The sequence below is a fragment of the Poromitra crassiceps genome (assembly GCF_964638095.1).
Source record: "Poromitra crassiceps genome assembly, chromosome: 4".
NCBI classification, from domain to species: domain Eukaryota; kingdom Metazoa; phylum Chordata; class Actinopteri; order Beryciformes; family Melamphaidae; genus Poromitra; species Poromitra crassiceps.
Window position 1 is genome coordinate 45,419,472 of NC_139626.1, and position 22,901 is coordinate 45,442,372.

Here is a 22,901-nt window from a genome sequence, read left to right on the forward strand (position 1 = left end):
GGGACACACAACAGAGGATTATGATTTGTGACGATCAAAGCTATAATATTCTGTTCTCCTGAGATTAACGCTAAACTACATGTTACTGCTGATCAGTTGTTTCAACATAGGAAATTGCCATAACACACAAGCCAAATGCTGACATGAGAGATTTGCTTTGAACAAGTTGTAGCCTAGCTAGTATCTGCCAGTGACCGGAGAATATTGTTATATTTGCTTGTTTTAATGCTTTTGTCAATAAACATTGTCAACAAAGATAGCCTTGTTGTATATTATCATGTATCTGAATGTCGCAAATATGATCGCGCAGAACGATCCATTAGTTGTCTGGTCAGAGGCAGGTTGGATAAAATGATCAGATGTGATATAAAGATTGTTGATGTCGAGTGAACACGAACTACGAACCGAAGATTGGACCATGAGGACATGACGACGGAGAAACAAGCGATCAGCAGTCTGCTTCAATCAACGAATGCTTTATATTTATTGAAATGAAATATGGTGATATCTGGTGGTCTGAAATTACTCTCTCTAGCTAGGCTAACTGGCTCATATTATGTCATATTATTGTAACGTCTGAATCAGCGTTTCATAACTTTATAATAGCCTAACGTTACTGTATAGCCTGGATGACAAATGCTACCCATCCTTCCATTGGTGTATGCTGCCTTTAGCTTGTGGTATTATGGTACAGTAATATTGTCTAGCTACTAGACAGACAAGTTTATCTGAAATCAGGGTGACAAGATCCCTGCTGCTAGCTCGTCTGCCTTTCTGTGTCAGAGTATCTAGCATGTTTACAGTATCTTAACAGACTGCATTACATGCTACACCATGCAAATATATTTCGATATAATTCAAACAATGGTTCCAATCCTTAACCATACCATGGTGGGCTGGACTGTGTATTGCTGTGAAAAAGTTAAATTTGATTGTTTCAAGTGTTACACGTGGTTACACGTTATATTTTTAATTGAGCTTTGCGGAATACCTCAACACAATTGTGTATCAGCTTTAAATGTCCAATATATACAGCATTAAACAAACGACCAGCAGCATTCAAATGTGCAAAAACGTTATATTTATTGAAATGTGGTGATCATGTCACAAGTCACATTACATAACGATATAGCGTTAGGTGTTCTTTTGATCAACAGACCTCGGGGGTTCTATACTGTTGCTACGTTGCTAGCTAGCTAGCCGCAGATCAGCTCTGCCCGTCCACTAAAACCCGATTTCGATATAGCGTTTTAGGTGTTCTTTTGATCAACATACCTCATAACGGGGATCTATACTATTACGTGTGTCTACTAACATCATTAAAATATCATAAGGGTAACGCTGTTTCTGTTATTTTACTTTTAATCTCTGGCTACGTTGCTAGCTAGCTAGCTAGCCTGCCTTGGCAACTGGTTGGAATCATCTGGTTTCCTGTGGCTGGTGTAAATCAAAGAAAATCCCGCCCCCAAAGTTATAATTTTTATCGGCTCTTTTACTCGAAATGGGACCATAATTTAGAAAACGGAGCCCAGGAGAGCATGAAAAAGACTTGAAATTGTTTATTCAGACCATAAGCTCATTCGGAAAATGTTTATTTAAGACACAGAACGAGAGAGAAGTCGGCTCATTTTTACATTGGAGCCAATGTACGTGTCGTCACTTCCGGACCTGACGTGCGCCCCCCGGCGGGATTTTCGAATTAATGGAATTCCAGAACTGGCTTCATACATTCCCTAGTTGACTTGCCCACTGATATTGACGCTTTGTCCCGTCCCTTGTGCGTCACTTGTTACTAACATGGTACCCTTGAGCGACCCATGAAACGACTTGGGCTTTCCGACTAAACTCAATGCAAACCCATGGAAGTCATCTTTGACGCTTATGGCAACTGCTCCCCCATTAGCCTAACTGCTCCCCCATTAGTCAACTGCTCCCCCATTAGCGTCTGGGGGGAGGTTAGGTTTAGGCGTGGGGGGTGGGAGAGGTTAGGGTTAGGGTCTGGGGGAGGTTAGGTTTACGCATGGGGGGTGGGAGAGGTTAGGGTTAGGTTAGGGTCTGGGGGAGGTTAGGTTTAGGCATGGGGGTGGGAGAGGTTAGGTTTAGGGTTAGGGTCTGAGAGAGGTTAGCTCCTCCAGACCCTAATGGGGGAGCAGTTGACTAATGGGGGAGCAGTTAGGCTAATGGGGGAGCAGTTGCCATAAGCGTCAAAGATGACTTCCATGGGTTTACATTGAGTTTAGTCGGAAAGCCCAAGTCGTTTCATGGGTCGCTCAAGGGTACCATGTTAGTAACAAGCGACGCACAAGGGACGGGACAAAGCGTCAATATGCTACGTGCTCGGAGTGAGAACGGGTTGACGCAAGGGGTCCAGAAGCTGTTGTTGGCGCCGGTTCCTTCTTATCTTCTTATCAAAAGGAGATGGAAAGGTCTCGTGTGCGTACGCGAGTGTCCTCTCGTATTAGCGCATGTGTCTGTGTACTACACAGTACACATAAGGCCTAGCATGCTTGGGAGCAAACAAGTGCGTATGAGCCTGGGCGTGAGTGTGGGGAGATTGATAACGGTGAGATATTGTGGCTGGGACCTGTGGCAGTTTGGGCTGGGTCAGCACTCTTCCCCCAAGGCTTAGATAATGAACAGAGAGAGCGGTTATCATCACAGTGATAAAAGCAGGACAGGCCCACTACATCAGGAGAGGACGTCATTACCAACATGCCATTCCTCAGCGATGAGAGGGCAACGCTTTGGCAGCATATATAGGCAAATCTAACTCGATGTTTTTTTGGGATCAAATATTCAAAAGGTACCGCATTTTGCTCACACCTCTCCGCAGAGTTAGCCACACAAATGTGAGAGAATAAATAAAATGACCCCAAAAACCATACTGTATCTAACTCCCTTCATAGTTTATGATCATGAAAGCCTGACTTAATTTAATTTTCAATAAATAAATAATAGCTACTTTAGAGTGGCTTTATTATATTAACCAGTGTATAAACTATAAACCTATTCATGTACAAAGCAATACTTTGAATGCTAATCCTGTAATTATTCAACAACATAATCTATGTAGGCCTACCTGGTTTACAATTGAATGTACTAAAAGGCAAGCAAGTACTTACAGTATAGGTTTTCTGCTGCTGATGTACCCAAACACTTGATCCAATGTATTTTCTGTTGGCAAGTACTTATATGAAGTATATCCCCATTATATTAGTCTCATGTTAGCACATAACATAACATAACATAACATAACATAACATAACATAACATAACACATAACATAACATAACATAACATAACATAACACATAACATAACATAACATAACATAACATAACATAACATAACATAACACATAACATAACATAACATAACACATAACATAACATAACATAACATAACATAACACATAACATAACACATAACATAACATAACATAACATAACATAACATAACATAACATAACACATAACATAACATAACATAACACATAACATAACATAACATAACATAACATAACATAACATAACACATAACATAACATAACATAACATAACATAACATAACATAACACATAACATAACATAACATAACATAACATAACATAACACATAACATAACATAACATAACATAACATAACATAACACATAACATAACATAACATAACATAACATAACATAACATAACACATAACATAACATAGCATAACATAACATAACATAACATAACATAACACATAACATAACATAACATAACATAACATAACACATAACATAACATAATATAACATAACATAACATAACAACATAACATAACATAACATAACATAACATAACATAACATTACATAACATAACATAACATAACACATAACATAACATAACATAACATAACATAACACATAACATAACATAACATAACATAATATAACATAACATAACATAACAACATAACATAACATAACGTAACATAACATAACATAACATAACATAACATTACATAACATAACATAACATAACACATAACATAACATAACATAATATAACATAACATAACATAACAACATAACATAACATAACGTAACATAACATAACATAACATAACATAACATAACATAACACATAACATAACATAACATAACATAACATAACACATAACATAACATAACATAACATAACATAACATAACACATAACATAACATAACATAACATAACACATAACATAACATAACATAACATAACACATAACATAACATAACATAACATAACATAACATAACACATAACATAACATAACATAACATAACATAACATAACACATAACATAACATAACATAACATAACATAACACATAACATAACATAACATAACATAACATAACATAACAACATAACATAACATAACATAACATAACATAACATAACATAACACATAACATAACATAACATAACATAATATAACATAACATAACATAACAACGTAACGTAACGTAACATAACATAACATAACATAACATAACATAACATAACATAACACATAACATAACATAACATAACATAACATAACATAACACATAACATAACATAACATAACATAACATAACATAACATAACACATAACATAACATAACATAACATAACATAACATAACATAACACATAACATAACATAACATAACATAACATAACATAACACATAACATAACATAACATAACATAACATAACATAACATAACACATAACATAACATAACATAACATAACACATAACATAACATAACATAACATAACATAACATAACATAACAACATAACATAACATAACGTAACATAACATAACATAACATAACATAACATAACATAACATAACACATAACATAACATAACATAACATAACATAACATAACACATAACATAACATAACATAACATAACATAACACATAACATAACATAACATAACATAACATAACATAACACATAACATAACATAACATAACATAACATAACATAACACATAACATAACATAACATAACATAACATAACATAACATAACATAACACATAACATAACATAACATAACATAACATAACACATAACATAACATAACATAACATAACATAACATAACACATAACATAACATAACATAACATAACATAACACATAACATAACATAACATAACATAACATAACATAACATAACACATAACATAACATAACATAACATAACATTACATAACATAACATAACATAACATAACATAACATAACACATAACATAACATAACATAACACATAACATAACATAACATAACATAACATAACATAACATAACACATAACATAACATAACATAACATAACATAACACATAACATAACATAACATAACATAACATAACATAACAACATAACATAACATAACATAACACATAACATAACATAACATAACATAACATAACATAACATAACATAACACATAACATAACATAACATAACATAACACATAACATAACATAACATAACATAACATAACATAACATAACACATAACATAACATAACATAACATAACATAACATAACATAACACATAACATAACATAACATAACATAACATAACACATAACATAACATAACATAACATAACATAACATAACATAACATAACATTACATAACATAACATAACATAACATAACATAACATAACACATAACATAACATAACACATAACATAACATAACATAACATAACATAACATAACACATAACATAACATAACATAACATAACATAACATAACACATAACATAACATAACATAACATAACATAACACATAACATAACATAACATAACATAACATAACATAACACATAACATAACATAACATAACATAACACATAACATAACATAACATAACATAACATAACATTACATAACATAACATAACATAACACATAACATAACATAACATAACATAACATAACATAACATAACACATAACATAACATAACATAATATAACATAACATAACATAACAACATAACATAACATAACGTAACATAACATAACATAACATAACATAACATAACATAACATAACATAACACATAACATAACACATAACATAACACATAACATAACATAACATAACATAACATAACACATAACATAACATAACATAACATAACACATAACATAACACATAACATAACACATAACATAACATAACATAACATAACATAACACATAACATAACATAACATAACATAACATAACACATAACATAACATAACATAACATAACACATAACATAACACATAACATAACACATAACATAACATAACATAACATAACATAACACATAACATAACATAACATAACATAACATAACATAACACATAACATAACATAACACATAACATAACATAACATAACATAACATAACATAACATAACACATAACATAACATAACATAACATAACATAACATAACATAACACATAACATAACATAACATAACATAACATAACATAACACATAACATAACATAACATAACATAACATAACATAACACATAACATAACATAACATAACATAACATAACATAACATAACACATAACATAACATAACATAACATAACATAACATAACACATAACATAACATAACATAACATAACATAACATAACACATAACATAACATAACATAACATAACATAACATAACATAACACATAACATAACATAACATAACATAACATAACATAACATAACACATAACATAACATAACATAACACATAACATAACATAACATAACATAACATAACATAACACATAACATAACATAACATAACATAACATAACATAACATAACACATAACATAACATAACATAACATAACATAACATAACACATAACATAACATAACATAACATAACATAACACATAACATAACATAACATAACATAACATAACACATAACATAACATAACATAACATAACATAACATAACACATAACATAACATAACATAACATAACATAACATAACACATAACATAACATAACATAACATAACATAACATAACATAACACATAACATAACATAACATAACATAACAACATAACATAACATAACATAACATAACATAACATAACATAACATAACACATAACATAACATAACATAACATAACATAACACATAACATAACATAACATAACATAACATAACATAACAACATAACATAACATAACGTAACATAACATAACATAACATAACATAACATTACATAACATAACATAACATAACACATAACATAACATAACATAATATAACATAACATAACATAACAACATAACATAACATAACGTAACATAACATAACATAACATAACATAACATAACATAACACATAACATAACATAACATAACATAACATAACATAACACATAACATAACATAACATAACATAACATAACATAACACATAACATAACATAACATAACATAACACATAACATAACATAACATAACATAACACATAACATAACATAACATAACATAACATAACATAACACATAACATAACATAACATAACATAACATAACATAACACATAACATAACATAACATAACATAACATAACACATAACATAACATAATATAACATAACATAACATAACAACATAACATAACATAACATAACATAACATAACATAACATAACACATAACATAACATAACATAACATAATATAACATAACATAACATAACAACATAACATAACATAACGTAACATAACATAACATAACATAACATAACATAACATAACATAACACATAACATAACATAACATAACATAACATAACATAACACATAACATAACATAACATAACATAACATAACATAACACATAACATAACATAACATAACATAACATAACATAACACATAACATAACATAACATAACATAACATAACATAACATAACACATAACATAACATAACATAACATAACATAACACATAACATAACATAACATAACACATAACATAACGTAACATAACATAACATAACATAACACATAACATAACATAACATAACATAACATAACATAACATAACACATAACATAACATAACATAACATAACACATAACATAACATAACATAACATAACATAACATAACATAACAACATAACATAACATAACGTAACATAACATAACATAACATAACATAACATAACATAACATAACACATAACATAACATAACATAACATAACATAACATAACACATAACATAACATAACATAACATAACATAACACATAACATAACATAACATAACATAACATAACATAACATAACATAACACATAACATAACATAACATAACATAACATAACATAACACATAACATAACATAACATAACATAACATAACACATAACATAACATAACATAACACATAACATAACACATAACATAACACATAACATAACATAACACATAACATAACATAACATAACACATAACATAACATAACATAACACATAACATAACATAACATAACACATAACATAACACATAACATAACATAACACATAACATAACATAACACATAACATAACATAACATAACATAACATTACATAACATAACATAACATAACATAACATAACATAACACATAACATAACATAACATAACATAACATAACATAACACATAACATAACATAACATAACATAACATAACATAACACATAACATAACATAACATAACATAACATAACACATAACATAACATAACATAACATAACATAACATAACATAACACATAACATAACATAACATAACATAACACATAACATAACATAACATAACATAACATAACATTACATAACATAACATAACATAACATAACATAACATAACACATAACATAACATAACACATAACATAACATAACATAACATAACATAACATAACATAACATAACACATAACATAACATAACATAACATAACATAACATAACATAACACATAACATAACATAACATAACATAACATAACACATAACATAACATAACATAACATAACATAACACATAACATAACATAACATAACACATAACATAACATAACATAACATAACATAACATAACATTACATAACATAACATAACACATAACATAACATAACATAACATAACATAACATAACATAACACATAACATAACATAACATAATATAACATAACATAACATAACATAACATAACACATAACATAACATAACATAACATAACATAACATAACATAACATAACAACATAACATAACATAACGTAACATAACATAACATAACATAACATTACATAACATAACATAACATAACACATAACATAACATAACATAACATAACATAACATAACATAACATAACACATAACATAACATAACATAACATAACATAACATAACAACATAACATAACATAACGTAACATAACATAACATAACATAACATTACATAACATAACATAACATAACACATAACATAACATAACATAATATAACATAACATAACATAACACATAACATAACATAACATAACACATAACATAACATAACATAACATAACATAACACATAACATAACATAACATAACATAACATAACATAACACATAACATAACATAACATAACACATAACATAACATAACATAACACATAACATAACACATAACATAACATAACATAACATAACATAACATAACATAACATAACACATAACATAACATAACATAACATAACATAACATAACATAACATAACACATAACATAACATAACATAACACATAACATAACATAACATAACATAACATAACATAACATAACATAACACATAACATAACATAACATAACACATAACATAACATAACATAACATAACACATAACATAACATAACATAACATAACATAACATAACATAACACATAACATAACATAACATAACATAACATAACACATAACATAACATAACATAACACATAACATAACATAACATAACATAACATAACATAACACATAACATAACATAACATAACATAACATAACATAACACATAACATAACATAACATAACACATAACATAACATAACATAACATAACATAACACATAACATAACATAACATAACATAACATAACATAACATAACACATAACATAACACATAACATAACATAACATAACATAACACATAACATAACATAACATAACATAACATAACATAACATAACACATAACATAACATAACATAACATAACACATAACATAACATAACATAACATAACATAACATAACATAACACATAACATAACATAACATAACATAACACATAACATAACATAACATAACATAACACATAACATAACACATAACATAACACATAACATAACATAACATAACATAACACATAACATAACATAACATAACATAACACATAACATAACATAACATAACATAACATAACACATAACATAACATAACATAACATAACATAACATAACATAACACATAACATAACATAACATAACATAACATAACATAACATAACACATAACATAACATAACATAACATAACATAACATAACACATAACATAACATAACATAACATAACATAACATAACATAACACATAACATAACATAACATAACATAACACATAACATAACACATAACATAACATAACATAACATAACACATAACATAACATAACATAACACATAACATAACACATAACATAACACATAACATAACATAACATAACATAACACATAACATAACATAACATAACACATAACATAACATAACATAACACATAACATAACACATAACATAACATAACATAACATAACACATAACATAACACATAACATAACATAACATAACATAACACATAACATAACATAACATAACATAACATAACATAACACATAACATAACATAACATAACATAACATAACACATAACATAACATAACATAACATAACATAACATAACATAACACATAACATAACATAACATAACATAACATAACATAACACATAACATAACATAACATAACATAACATAACATAACATAACAACATAACACATAACATAACATAACATAACATAACATAACATAACATAACACATAACATAACATAACATAACATAACACATAACATAACACATAACATAACACATAACATAACATAACATAACATAACACATAACATAACATAACATAACATAACATAACACATAACATAACATAACATAACATAACATAACATAACATAACACATAACATAACATAACGTAACATAACATAACATAACATAACATAACATAACATAACATAACACATAACATAACATAACATAATATAACATAACACATAACATAACATAACATAACATAACATAACACATAACATAACATAACATAACATAACATAACATAACACATAACATAACATAACATAACATAACATAACATAACATAACACATAACATAACATAACACATAACATAACATAACATAACATAACATAACATAACATAACATAACACATAACATAACATAACATAACATAACATAACATAACATAACACATAACATAACATAACACATAACATAACATAACACATAACATAACATAACACATAACATAACATAACATAACATAACATAACATAACATAACACATAACATAACATAACATAACACATAACATAACATAACATAACATAACATAACATAACATAACACATAACATAACATAACATAACATAACATAACATAATATAACATAACATAACATAACATAACATAACATAACATAACATAACATAACACATAACATAACATAACACATAACATAACATAACATAACATAACATAACATAACATAACATAACACATAACATAACATAACACATAACATAACATAACACATAACATAACATAACACATAACATAACATAACATAACATAACACATAACATAACATAACATAACATAACACATAACATAACATAACACATAACATAACATAACATAACATAACACATAACATAACATAACACATAACATAACATAACACATAACATAACATAACACATAACATAACATAACATAACATAACATAACATAACATAACACATAACATAACATAACACATAACATAACATAACACATAACATAACATAACATAACATAACACATAACATAACATAACATAACATAACACATAACATAACATAACATAACATAACACATAACATAACATAACACATAACATAACATAACATAACATAACACATAACATAACACATAACATAACATAACACATAACATAACATAACACATAACATAACATAACATAACATAACACATAACATAACATAACATAACATAACACATAACATAACATAACACATAACATAACATAACACATAACATAACATAACACATAACATAACATAACATAACATAACACATAACATAACATAACATAACATAACATAACACATAACATAACACATAACATAACATAACACATAACATAACATAACATAACATAACATAACATAACATAACACATAACATAACATAACATAACATAACATAACAACATAACATAACATAACATAACATAACATAACATTACATAACATAACATTTTAAGAAAAGAAACAGTGGGAAATATGGGCACATCATTCAGCAATGTTTATTTCAGGTGCTGGAACTCAATCATATTACTACTGTTACAGGGTGGTATATGATTGACATGTGATTGTCAGGGACCCCCTTGTTTATTTATGATATTGTAATTTACGTCTTTGCCCAGAGAGTCAAACAGGAAGTGGGAGTGGCTTAGAGATTATGTCTGTGGATTTCAGGTGCGCAGCTCCCTCTCTGCCAGTCTGATCAGGCAGCCACGTATCGCTCCTGCTCTTTAATTCTCTAGTGATCCCTCCGTGTCCACGTGTATGGGTGTGACTGTGTGTGATATATTATTTAGAATTAGCGTCCCTAATCTACTGGACGGGAGCTGCTGATGGCCAGCTTCCACACTACCGACTGAGCTGTCCGCACAAGCCGGGCTGTCTATGTGTCAATGCCCCGGCCTGCTAGAAGGTAAGCTGCTCTCGACCATATTGGTGGCTTCTTGTTTGATATTTCTGTGCAAAGACGTTCTGTCTTATTGTGATGAGGTTTGGATTGTACTAGACACGAGCTTGATCCTATTTTGAGAGGCATCATTAACATGATAATACTCATTCCATTGAGTACTTAATCACTAGCACAATACTGCATTGAATGAGAAGTAACACACAGCACACATGCACAGTTGTACGTATGAGTTAATGCACATTGTATTGAAAAATCTAAGCGTTACAAATAAAGAAAGATATGTGCATATGAAAAACATGGTTCTCTTGGGCCAGAGACTACAGTAACCATGTGTGCCAGCACGGTCCTCACATACCAAACCTGCCTCCTTTACTCTCTCTCACATCCATTTTGTCTTTTCTTAACTACTCTCTCTCTCTCTCTCTCTCTCTCTCTCTCTCTCTCTCTCTCTCTCCTTAAATCCCTCCATCTTTCTGCCCACACTCTCACGTATCACTCCCTCACCCCCATCTCTCTCCCTACTCCATCCTTCCGTCTCTGCACTGGTGCGGCTGCAGAGATGAGACTTGCATGTGACTAATCTTCTGGCAAAGCCTCTGAGGGCCCCTTGCGGCGGTGGCCTCTCACGGAGGACGCGCGTGATTGATTGGACCAGGGGAAAACTTTGTCAGGCCGGCCATCATGACTGGATCTCTTCCCCGATAATAAATTCCCTCCTCCCCGGAGTCGTGCGGGGAGACACGAGTGCCACGTGGTGCATGATCGCCATGACGCATGGCACCCCGGAACCATAATGGTTAATGCACATTGCCAGATTCTACTCTCTCTCTCTCTCTCTCTCTCTCTCACACACACACATGCTTACTCTCTCTCTCTGCCTTCTATCTGTTTGCATGTCTCTAACCCCCGACTTAGACGACAGAGTAAGTGCATAATGTGTGTACACTTTGTGTGTGAGTCGAATTGGATGTGAAATTGTGAGTGTGTTGCATGCGGGCATTTGTCTACATCTGCATCCCCCTGGGTGCGTGTTTGCCTGATTCTAAGTATGAGTGTGCGCGGCCGATCGTTCAAATAGCCCTCCTCCCCTCTCTCTCTCTCGGTGCTGCTGTAAGCCTAGTGTGCATATCAGATGAGGGGTCGGGGGAGAGAGGACGGGGAATTACTTTTATCGGCGAAGTGTCGTGACAAATTGATTTTCTCAATTAAATCCCAGACAATGGACAAGAAATAGCAGGTTGACTGTTTCTCTCCCTAAATGGGCCATTTTCTCCTTCCTTCACAGATCAGCGCCACCGAGTCATTAAGAATCGGGAGGTGGACTCCTGCGCCCGAAGCAGAGGGCGGCTAAAAGAACCAATCCTCTCTGTGTTGTCACTCTGTCTCCCCCCCCCCTCCCCTCTCTCTCTCTCTCTCTCTCTCTCTCTCTCTCTCTCTCTCTCACACACACACACACACTGTCTTTCTCTATCCCTTTTCACATGTTCATTTATCAAGCCTGCTACTGATGGCTCTGGAGCAGAAGTCCATGTATTCTATCACGGGCTCAGTCACCCATTGAAAAGACTCTGAGGTACGTTTGTCATTGGGCTGCTAGACTCTTAGTGAGGTTAGATCATGAGCTCAAAGCACACACACACACACACGCGCGCACACACACACACACACGCACGCACACACACACACACGTACAAAATGTGTGTGTACAGTATGTAAAACACAGTCATTAAGGAGGATAAATCTAATTCTATTGTAGAATAATGTTTTGCACAGAATGATGCGTATTAGGGTAATTAATCTACTTGGTTGGGTGGAATTTTAAATTAATTAGGTCTGGGGTCTAATTGATGCCTTTCAGGCACCGCTAGGCTCCCTCAGCGTGAACTCCGAGACACAAGGGCTTTCACATGAGTTGGACCATTCACTTTAGCCCACAGTTGAATGCACATGCAATCACTCATACTCACACACGCACGCACGTGCACACGCACACACAAACGCACGCACGTGCACACACACACAAACACACACACACACAGACATGCAGATCGTGGCTGCTACACACTTGACATGGGTCTCAAGGCAGATTGTAGGAAATCATGTGGAAAAACATTGCATCCAGCGTTTCTAAATCCTCTATAAATATGTGAACAACATGCGTTCAACAGTGTCAGCATTGTTCTCCAATGACCAAAATGTTAGTCCTAACCATAATCAAAGTTATGACAACTGACATTTTGACGTGTGCATGTGTGTGTCTTCTGAATACGAAGATTCAGAATATGAGAAGATCTTGTGACTTCGATGAAAATTTCTAGTTATGGTACGAAAATTCACTCTCCCCAAATTGTACTTGATCAATTCCCTGTGCTGTCCCGGTCGTTGCTCCACCTCCTCTGCCGATCTGCGGAGAGTTGTAGACTAGCACATGCTTCCTCCGGTAGATGTGCAGTCGGCAGTCACTTCTTTTCACCTGACAGCGAGGTGTTTCACCAGCAGGACGTAGCGCATGGGAGGATCATGCTATTCCCCCCCAGTTCCGCTCCCCCCCTCCCGAACAGGCGCCCCGACTGACCAGAGGAGGCACGAGAGCAGCGACCAGGACACATACCCCACCAGCTTCCCACCCTCAGACACGGCCGATATTGTATCCGGAACGTCTGACTTGAACCCGGATCTCCGCGGTCAGGGCCGCTGGAAGTCACTTTAAGCAGGGGGTGCTGGGAGGAAGGGACTCTGCCGGAAAAAAAAAAACTTTTTTTTCTTACATTCTTTTGCCATATTTAGAGGAATATCTCATTTTAAATTAACATTAGGATACTGTTGTGATGTAATTATTCAGTATTTTCTCCTTTTCTCACTCATTCAGAGCAAAGAGGGAGATATATAGCATGATGATAATGCTCTATATCTCCCTATTTGCTCTGAATACACCAGTTAACATGACAGACTTAACATGATAGAAATATTATCAGCAAACTTAATGACTAGACTAATTATTCTGATGTGAATGGCAATGATTATATCAAGAAACACTGACTCCTCTCTTTGCTGTATAGTGGGATGTGCATTTTTGAGTAGGCTATTAAAATAGCATGTCAAGTTCACCCTTCTTTATTGCCAGATTAAACAATTCGTATTGGTTGTTGGTTGGTTCAACACAACATGTGCGCGCATGCGTGCTTCTTCTTCTTCTCTAGCCTACAAGCATGTAACTTCCTTGATTGTTATTGTTGATAATTCTATTTAAATAGGCTACATTTTCAGTATATCAATAATGCAATCATTTCCCGAAACATTCCCAAACAAGAAAGGAACATAGTGCACTGCAAAATATTTTTAATAACATTTGTAAAAAAAAAGGAAAAAAAAAGGAAAAAAAATCATCTTGCCACTAGGGGGTGCTGCAGCACCTGCAGCACCCGTACTTCCCGCGGCCCTGTCCGCGGTGGTAGGTGAGTGCTTTTACCTCGCAAATGCCCTTTATAGCTCAAAGTGAAATGTTATAATGTTAATTTTGGACTTCATTATATTAAGTAGATCGCGCTGAATGAAGCACAAAGGTGATTTGTAGAAAATTAATTTCTGCAGCTCTGTAAACCATGAAGAAGTTTGCTAGCCCAAAGGTACAGAGGAGCGTCGCAGCCTGACTGAGCGACCTGAACATGCCTCTTGAAAGCCATGGTGTGCTGGCGCTGGCGCTGAGGAGTTAGCGTGACCGAATATTGTCATAGATATTACACAGCTGACAGGGTTCGCATATCCATCGCACGCTCACACAATGACACACTCACACCTGGGAGCTGCCCACTGAAACCACACTGTAACGCTGTAGCTGCCTTGCCCAAGGGCACAACAATGGTAATTACAGTTCTGGAAGTGCAGTGAGAGCCATTCACTTCCTGGTCTCGGCTGCCACGGAATCAACGACAGTGAAGGGATCCGTTCTTTTGCCTCTGCCTCTGTGTCATGACAACCCAACAGTGTTGGGCAAGTTACTTTCAAAATGTAATATACTACATATTACTAGTTACTTTCAAGTTACTTTACAATATTACTGTCTGTGTAGAGTAACTCGTTACTTATTACACTACTTTTGCATTACTTTCACCAAAATAACGGCAGTTAGCAGAATGACATCGCCGCCCCGGAACCATCCCCCCCCAAAACATGAAACCGTCTTGAAGTGTCTGAACTGTCCAAAATTCTAAATGTTATCCTTTTCCTTTGTTATTGTCATCTATAGTGGTTATTTGCATAAAAACACACAATTCGATTAGGAGATGATTCTATCTTTACATGTGCTTTGATTTTTTTTTTTTTTTTTAATAACAAAATTTGTAACTTGTGTTACTTGACAAAGTAACTGGTATAATATTACTGAAATCCTATAGGTAATACGTTATATTACTGAGTTACTGCTAAAAGTAATATATTACATGTAATATGTTACTTTTGTAACGAGTTACCCCCAACACTGCAACCCAATGGCTCATTTTCACGGGATGACGAGTTTCACGAATTTAACCACCAACCCCCAAAAGGCCACGTTAACTACACATCGGTAATTACCTGAAGGACAACTTAACATCTTGTACGTTAAGTCTTGAACACAGCAAAGGGCCCCGACAATCATCTGTATAAGAGACAGCTCTGGAGAAGCATGAGTGACAGACACTATCAGAGCCATGTCTTGCTCGGAGAGGGAGATTTGACGTGGTTGTCATCTCGGTTTCACCCTCTGAAGTGCTGCTTTTCTCCTGCCAGACATATGAATGAGGGGGGGGGGGGCGTACAGTGGGAGGCTGCGGAGACTCCACACACAGAGCACCATTATACAACAAGGGAACACACTGATGCCTTTACAATCAGATGTCATCTGTCCAAAAATGTGCCCATGGGTGCATAAAGTGTGTCAAAATAGCATATCTTGTATCCATGTGGCTTCGCTGGCGGCTCCACGCAGCGTGATGCATGCTTAGTTAGAAGCTGAGAGATGTTTCAGCCTCCTCTAACGGGTGGATTATGCCACACGACACATGTGCTGTCATGAAACACATATAGTGAATTGTTAGAGCTTATTGACGGGCATGCTGTGACAGTATGGCTTGAATACAGATGGTGTTTTCCTTTGGCATAATGTACAGCATGGAAACTCTTTTACACAAGGTTGAAAACACCCCGGTTGACACGCGTAAACACACGCACACACACACACACACACACACACACACACACACACACACACACACACACACACACACACACACACACACACACACACACACACACACACACACACCGACACACACACACCCCTCGCCGACAAAATATCATTGTAATTATGTTGTTATGATGTTTTATACTCCCCGAGTAAACATATCTCAAGTGTGCTTGCCCTCCTACTGTAAAAAGGCATGTTAGCAGCTGGTCTCACAGCAGCTATACGCTCGGCCCCGGCCCTATAAGGTATACACAAGATTAATTAGCATTAAAACGATGCTACTGCAAATGGGTTCATGAGAATAAATGCAGATACATCCCACATCATGAATCTGTGCTGCTTTGGAGCCACAGCAGCTGTGACAGCTAAGAACTTATCCTGACTTGGGATACAAGTCAGCACTTTTAAGGGAGTGGTACTTTTTTTTTTTTTTGCGAAATATAAATTCCTGTTTTTACCAAAATAAAGGCAGAGAAATGACCGAAAGTCAAATGCAATAATAATTAATGATGATGATGATGATGATAATGATGATGATGATGATAAGAAGAAGAAGAATATTAATAATAATAATAATAATAATAATAATAATAATAATAATAATAATAATAATAATAATAATAGACCGTTACTGTGCAGAGCCTTATGTGAAGTTTGATTTGGAGAGATGAAGAAGGTCCCTGTGTGCTCAGTTACGCTGTGGAACTCTTCCGTTGGCACTGGAGACTGGCAGGTTTAATGCTGCCCCTGACGAAGACAGACTCTGTTTGCTTTGTGACTTGTGTGAAAGTGAGAACGAGATTCATTTTCTGTTCTACTGTACAGCTTATGATGATGCAAGGGAGATACTTTTTAGTCAAATGTCCTCTATTTATGTTGATTTTTTTTTAGTTGGATGATTATGAAGGAGCAAAGCTTCTGCACGCCTAAAAACGACACGGAGGAGGGAAAACCCGGAAAAGAAAATAACTCCCGCACACTGTCTCCAAATGCAAAAGGTTTATTAACAGAAAGAATAACGTTTCGGTCCAAAGACCTTCATCAGATTCTTTCAGTTGGATGATTATGAAAAACTTAAGAGTTGTGTTTTAAGAAAGGAACCTTCTTTATAGGTCATTTTGTCTGCCAGGCCTGGGAGCAAAGGCAGAACGTTTTGTTTAGAAAGTGATGTTTCAGGGAGTATGTTATATTGCAATCTGGGAATCCAGAGTCTATTTCGGCACGTAAATAGACTCTGGGACAGCCGTACCTTTTGTTGAGCGTTCTATTTACGTGCCGAAGTAGACTCTGAGTTCCCAGATTTGTTAAATTGTTATTTAGATGTACCATGTAGCGCTGGCTTGTTGTACTGTATACAGTATGTTGTATTTTGTTGTCTTGTAAGCCCATGTGGGCTGGGCACTGTCAAGTCCATGACACATGAATAAAACGTGTCAAACAATTTAATCGAATACAAATGGAATAAATCAGATTTAAAAAAAAAATCCGGCACAAAGCAAAACATTTCACAAAAGCAAGTGTTTCTTCAGAAGTTGTTGGCTAAATGATACTGATTGTTCAGCCTATAGTTTCCTGGGGCAGGGGGTTCTACAGTCTGGGCGCCCTGGTGGCATGAGTGCAGTGTCTTTTTGTCATGAGTCTAGACTGAGCACAATACCAGGAGTCCTGCCCAAGGCCGGCTGCTGGTGGATCACAGGCTGCAAGGAAAACATTTATCCACCTTATTTTTCAATGCCCCACTGTACAAATAATTGTGGGTACAAGTTCCGGTTTAACGTGACTTATTGTTGCAGCTTGCCATTTCCTTTGTTATTACTCTGGCTGCAGACCCGAATTATAAACCGGAAACTGGAGTACGTTATAAATAAATATAGTCACGTTAACTAACCAACACTGGGGGTCCGTATGGAAACAGTGTTACTCGAAATGGTTAAAAGTTAAATCAATTTGGTCATTTAGTGGCATTTTACTGCCATGTAACATAGCTAGCTAGCCGCTAACATTTGCCACAGTAGGCGGCGCACTGCGCTCTTAAAGGTATATTTATCGACGAGATTTCTGCCAAGCTGGACCTGATTAGTGATTTGCTCCGTACGCCCAGAACGGGTGTCAAGCTGTCAGCAACAAGGCTGGGAGGATCACACCGGAAGAAAAACGCATAGGCATCATGGCCGCTAGAAATAAGGTGGATAGACTTCACTTGAAACAGGTGAACAGGATCCAATAGCGTGGTCGGAGCCGACAGCGGAAGCAGTAGCAGTGAAGATCCGCGGGGTTCAGCAGGTCTTGTTTGAGGAGGCGATTCCGTGGCCCAATCGTGAGTGTCGCTGAAAGGACATTGGTAGTAGGGATGCAGGTGGCGACTAATTTCCCTGACGACTAGTCTTTTTATTTTATTTAGACTCGTCGACTAGTCTATAAGTAAGAAAACACTCCGAAAACAGCCACAACGGAGTGCAATTTAATCTATACGATTAAAACACTGTCTGAAAAAATATTGTGAGTATTTAAGAGCCATTTGAAACCGTTCATTACGTTCGTCCTAACCGTCAATATCCAAATCATCTTGCGCTGTTTATTATGAACATTGCACATCAGAAAACAACTCACCCCAGCACTGTGCATTCAGGCTCAATAATAGTCCATTTAACTTTCGGAAGCATTTGCCTTCAACAAAGTTGAGTGGAAGCATCTCGCACAGTCATTTGGCTAACACGTTAGCAGTGCTAGCTAGCATCAGGTCCTGCTGTCCATATGCCTGTGCTGAAAGTCGGTCGAGTGGTTAACGTTATATGCCAGTTTCATCTGACACAGTCTGCCACATTTCAGAAAAATCGCTCTTCCCGATGTCAATAGAGCAATGGCCTTGTGCCCTAGAAAAATTGCGACCCCGAAGGCCAAATGGCCTTGTCCCTAAAATGACAAAATGCCCTGGTTCACACACTCTTTTATCAATGTTTCTTCACATAACTTTAAGGGAAGGAAGCAAGCGGTGTGAGAAACATGCACACAGCACCAGCCTATACTAAGCAGCCTATAGATGTATCATACCGTATAGCCTAGGCTGTCGTCTATCTTAGTCATAAAAGAGACACCTAGTATAGTGTTAGTTACACATTGTTACCTTACAGATGTGGCGACACAGCCGGTGTTAAATCATCAAACAAGCATAATCTAAGTTTGCTCTTATTCAATAATACTATGATTGATTGTTTTGGGAAATTTGAATGCCATTAAATAGGAATAGGCTATATCTCATTATCATAAAGAAAAAATAAAGATTCAAATGATGGATATGAATAGATTATTTGGATCGCGTATCGGTGATCTTGAGTAACCACGATTGGACGATATGAAAATATAAACGATTGCCCAACCTTAATTTGGAAACATTGAAAGTTAAATGTTCTGTCTCCGCAAAATTGACGATACAGAAAATACGTATTGGACTAAACCCCATTTAGATTTACTGGCTTCCACCTGTTCTGCTTTTTATCTGCATGCATTATACAGTATGTGTTTGATCTAGATGCCAGACGTACAGTATAGGGATAAAGCTGTATTCTATCATGATGGCCTTTTCCCTTTTTGCAGGAGAGTTAGTTTCCTACTCAATATCAACTCGACATTGTAGAGATAACACACATAAAATGCATTTTTCTCTTTCCCTTTCATACCTCCTATGCTCTCCCTCGCCGGCTGTGAGCGTGGAGTTAGCTCCGTTCCCCTCCATGGCCCCAGCCTCTCGGCCTGTCAGCCTGTTCTCACGGAGCTCCTCTAGGGGTTCCGCTGGTGAAGACCATCCTGTAAAGCAAGGGTTCTCATGTAAAAGCCAGCTCAGCTCATCACCCTGCCTGTGTTTCCTCTGTGTTTGTTCTCTTCTCTGCTCTCCCAGCTGACCAAGGTATGACATGTGTCAGTGGGATGTGTTAGTGTGGGGAGATGGAATGGCAAAAGGGCAGAGTTAGTGTTCTTGTAGGCTAGCAGATGTCAATGATTCACTGGGGTAAGAAGGACATTCTCCTTTTAGAGCCGTCTCTTCTCCCTGTCCGCATCCCCATCCCTTTCTTTATGATTTCTACTCTTTCAGCTCTACACATCTGTGAGCAGGCTAAATAATGAAATGCCATACTTCCTGTTCTGCTAATTAGCTATAGCCGACATGGGAAAAAATCATGAATCAATTATAAGCTGAAACCGTATACTGTACATTGTTTTGGTTATCTGATATTTTGATTACTTGACTTGTTTTAATTTTTTGTCTAGTAGACTGATGAGGTGTCAGTCACAGTTTGTATGTCTGTATGCTGTCAGTGTATTTTGATTACTTTGACAGTTTTTGTACGTTCACACCAAGGCGCAAGGAACGCTTCACTCGCGCGAGTATTATTAGCTCGAGTTGGAACATTTCAACTCAACCGAATGGGCGATGAGGCGAAAATCGGGTCATTCATGCAGTGAAAAAGCACGTCTCTCGCAACATACAGTATGAAATCTCATCTACTCTCGCAAATCTGGA

General features: G+C 34.4%; 1 pseudogene across 1 annotated transcript in view; it reads left to right on the forward strand.

Annotated features, from left to right (window-relative positions):
- LOC310775805 (derlin-1 pseudogene) overlaps positions 1–22,281 on the forward strand; it is a 94,204-nt pseudogene extending 71,923 nt beyond the window's left edge. The window contains exon 3 of the transcript in view: positions 22,278–22,281. The product of the transcript in view is annotated as a derlin-1 pseudogene (transcript). The remainder of the gene's footprint in view (positions 1–22,277) is intronic.
- The last annotated feature ends 620 nt before the right edge of the window (positions 22,282–22,901 follow it).